Genomic DNA, 4,770 nt, shown 5'->3' with positions numbered 1-4,770 from the left:
TCGAAGCTTTAAAAACGTAATTTTAAGCTAGATGTTGGGACTTTAGAACAGAGGCAGGGTGGGAGTTCTCTCCGGGAAAGTTTTCAGAATTAAAGGACTAAATATGTACTTTTTGGCTGTGTTTGCTATGTTAGAGGAAACGGTAAGGTTAGGGGCTCGGCCCAGAAATTTTCCAAAATTGAGGTTTCCAACATAAAAACGTATTTCTAAACTATCTGGGGGTGATAGCAGGGAAAGGGATGAGATATTGAAGCGCTTTCACGCCTAAAAAAATTTTTGCACTATTAGACTACAGACTGGGGGTGGAAGAGGTTCCCAACCGGAATTATTTGAAACTGAAACTACTTTAAAACGCATTTTAAACTATGTTTGAATAAGTTGAGGGTCCAAACCAAATGTTGAAAAATGAAATTCGCTTACCTTCCATAAGGAATAGACTAACATGCGTGATCCAAAATTGTCGGATCGATTATCTAGTCTCAAAAGCAAGAAAACGGATTTCCCTTAGACTTCGTTTGAAGAAGAGAACTCGTGTAAAGAGTGGGAAATCAAAGCAAACTCTGCAACGTATAAAGTGTGATGAGCAATAAATTGTTTCGTGTAACATTTTACATCTCCCCCTTTTTACTTTCTTCTATATCTAATACATAGAAGAAAGTATTAGAATCGTGCAAATTTTCAAATTTCGAATTTTGACGGATTAGAACGTTTTGAGGTGTGCTGAGTCCATTTCGACCATTTTTGGAAAATGTCTGTGTGTGTGTGTGTGTGTCACGTCTGTGTGTGACCAGTTTTTTGTGGCTGCTCTACAGCAAAAACTACCGCATGAAAGCGAATGAAATTTGGTACACATATGTGCCGCTATGTGAACTTGTGCCCATTGGTTTTTGGCGCAAATTCTTCCAAGGGGGGTGGAGCAATGGGACGTTTTTTGAGTTATAAGTGCCTGCTATTCCCCAGCAAGTAACTGTCGAAATCAAACAAAATTTGGTCCATATGTTGCCCCTAACAGGTACAGGTGCTGATTCAATGTTGGTGTCAATAGTTCAAACGGGGGTTGAGCTGTAGAACATTTTTTTTTTTTTTTGTCAATTGTGACGGCTGTATCTCAAGAAATAATGAACGGAATCAAACAAAAATTTATCGACAAGTAGCCCCTAGAGGGTATAATAGCTGATTTTATTTTGGTGTCAAAAGCTGAAAAGGGGGTGGCGCAATCGAATGTTCTTTTTTTTCATTGGTGAGTGCCATATCTGAAGAAGTAATGCTACGTTCTGGCTGAAATTTGGAATAAATGTGAATCTATTTGTAAATATGCGTTGTTTCAATTTTGGCCAGTCCAGTCGCTCCATGGGGGCTGATTTTTTTTTTTTTTTTTTTTTTTTTTTTGCGTAAATAAAAATAGCTTTATAAATGCAACAATAAGAAAGATAAATTGTAATATTATCGTCTGCTTATTTCACGTGATTTTGATTTTTGGGAAATAATCGGAAATGTTATCGCAATGATTTAAAATTTTTAACTGTTGCCATCTCATGTTTGTTAACAAATTAAGCATCTAATTAATTCAAGCAAGGTTTTTAAAATAACTTTCAAGTCGTTCTTTGCTTTGCTTTCGCGGGAATTCAGGAATTCGGACGGTCGTCAAGTTTTTGTGTGCATATTTTTTTTTTTTTTTTTTTGCTGGGAATATTGCATTCTCTTCAAGCATAGGGAGGAATCAGAATTCACAAGAAAGATATAGAAGAAAGTTTCGTGATGGCCACAACATACTAGTTTCTTACTCTTGTCATCATTTTCCTGAAGTAAAAAAAAGGGGGAAGTTTTTATCTCACGAGCAGGTTTTCAAGAAACTCTCTTAAAATCCTGTATTACCTTTTTCTTCTATCGAAAATTGGACAAGTTCATTGTTTTCGTCTTCCTGAAGGTTAACTCTACATTCTAAATAACAGATTTTTTAAAAAATATTATTCAATTTTCATAACGCACTCAAAAAGACAATAACTTTTGTGGGTAAGAATGGAACATTTAAGTATTCCTTTAGTTTTCAATTATTGCAATAAAATGACACCACAAACAAAGAAAAGTGCGGCTCAAGTCAGGTAGAGAACTTATTATTATCGAGCTTTCAATCATAAATTTGAGTGTTGAAACACGCATATTTTTCTGGGAAAGTTTGGTTTGAAATGACTTGAGCCGCACTTTTCTTCGTTTGTGGTGTCACTTTCTTGAAATAATTGAAAACTGCAGGAATACTTTGTGTATTATGCCTCAGAAAATTTATTTTGTCCTTTTGAGTGCTTTAAGAAGATATTTTCTGGCCTGCAGTAAAGATTAAAAACATAATTTCATCATTTGGAAAATACATTTATTTTTTCCATATAAAAAAAAGCCAATTTGCCTCCCCTAAAAAAAGTGCCGCCCGGGGCGAACCGCCCCCCCCCCCTCCCACCCCGCTACGCCACTGAGTCAAGACCTAATTTATCCGTTTTCGCGCAAGTTGAACCTGCGTTATTTCCCCCCAAAAAGCCAGCCCCCGAAAAAAATGTAACATATACTGAAAGTTTATACTATGAAGAGAGTAAATGGCACAAAATTTGTTTGAGGTTTAATTTTTTTTAGGAGAAAAATACCCTGATATTTTTCAAATTATCAAAAATTGTGCTTTTTTGATCGCAATTAACTCAAAACAGCATCACTAGGAAAAAAAAACCTTTTATATATTATGGTACCTGGCTATGTGTAAAACATCATGAAAAAGAAAGCAGCATGGGATCTCTTCTTGTTTTCCAGAAAATAATTTTTTTTGTAGCTCATTTTATGCGTTTTCTCGTACGTAAAACATGTGTCCAGTTATGCAGATTAGATCTTCTAAAACGTTAAGGATGTAGTAAGAATGTATATATGTGTGTATAGAGAAAGAAAAAGACTAGTAATACTTTATTTTTCTGATTTTTACAAATTGATGGTATTTTAATTGCAGGTAATTCAGAAAACGATAAATCCATATCATTATATATATATATATATATATATATATATATATATATATATATATATATATATATATATATATATATATATATATATATATATATATATATATATATATGAACAATATCTGCTTCACTTTCCTCTAAATGTCTATTTTCTATGTCATCTTCAAATACCTCTAAAAGGCTGTCAGTTCTTGATAAATCAGTATTATTCGCTTTTTCTTGCTTGGGATATCAGCTAAAAACAGTTTGAATTTGACTTTTTGTCAGATATTCGTTCGGTTGGGATATTTTTATGTCTTCAATCATCTCTGTTCTCATTGCATGTTCTACTTGGTCGGACGTCTGTTTTCTGCCGGGTTTTTTTTTACCATAAAGGAACTTTTCATAAAGAAATTCTATTTGTTTCAATGAAAATTGTGTACTTTTACGAGTTGGGAGAGCCCACCCCTCACATGAGATTTCCAAAATGTTTTCTTCTTTGTTTTCTCTTTTGTTGCAGAACATGCAATGAGAATAGAGATGATTGAAGACATAAAAATATTCCAACCGAACGAATATCTGACAAAAAGTCAAATTGAAGCTGCTTTTAACCGATGTACAAAGGAAAAAAAAAGCGGATAATACTGATTTATCAAGAACCGACAGCCTTTTAGAGGTATTTGAAGATGACATAGAAAAAAGGCATTTAGAGGAAAGTGAAACAGATATTGTTCATGATATATCTTCCATTGCTATGGACATAAATAAGAAAGAATTATTTTGGGATTGATACGATAAAATATATATATATATATATATATATATATATATATATATATATATATATATATATATATATATATATATATATATATGATATCGATTTATCGTTTTCTGAATTACCTGCAATTAAAATAACATCAATTTGTAAAAATCAGAAAAATAAAGTATTACTAGTCTTTTTCTTTCTCTATACACACATATATACATTCTTACCACATCCTTAAAGTTTTAGAAGATCTAATCTGCATACTGGACACACGTTTTACGTACGAGAAAACGCATAAAATGAGCTACAAAAAAATTATTTTCTGGAAAACAAGAAGAGATCCCATGCTGCTTTCTTTTTCATAATGTTTTACACATAGCCAGGTACCATAATATATAAAAGGTTTTTTTTTTCCTAGTGATGCTGTTTTGAGTTAATTGTGATCAAAAAAGCACAATTTTTGATAATTTAAAAAATATCAGGGCATTTTTCTCCTAAAAAAAATTAAACCTCATCAAATTTTGTGTCATTTACTCTCTTTATAGTATAAATTTTCAGTATATGTTAAATTTTTTTTCGGGGGGGTGGCTTTTTGGGGGAAATAACGCAGGTTCAACTTGCGCGAAAACGGATAAAATCCATACTTTGCGACGCCTTATCTGAAGAAAGTAACAACCCCCAACCAAAATAACTATGAAGTCGTCATCACTAGATACAGTAAAACCAATAAATATAAACATAACCGTAGGGTGGTGTTTCTGTAAAGAGCTAAAGCGCACTGAAATGCGACTTTTAGAATTTTTCTAAAAAGCGCTGTAAACCGTCAAACATTGGGAATTTTTAACGAGCGAAAAAAATTTTTTGGAAAGCTAAAAATTTCAGAATGTTTACTTCTTATGGCCTACTTTGAGATATAAAAAAATTAGGAAAATCAAAAATGGTCACTGCCAAAATTTCCGTTTTTTGTCTGAATTTCAAAATAATGGCTCTTATAGCTGCCTCTAAAAAAATGAGAAACTTAGC

The sequence above is a fragment of the Uloborus diversus genome, chromosome 2 (genome assembly GCF_026930045.1).
Source record: "Uloborus diversus isolate 005 chromosome 2, Udiv.v.3.1, whole genome shotgun sequence".
NCBI classification, from domain to species: domain Eukaryota; kingdom Metazoa; phylum Arthropoda; class Arachnida; order Araneae; family Uloboridae; genus Uloborus; species Uloborus diversus.
This window is presented reverse-complemented; position numbering follows the sequence as displayed.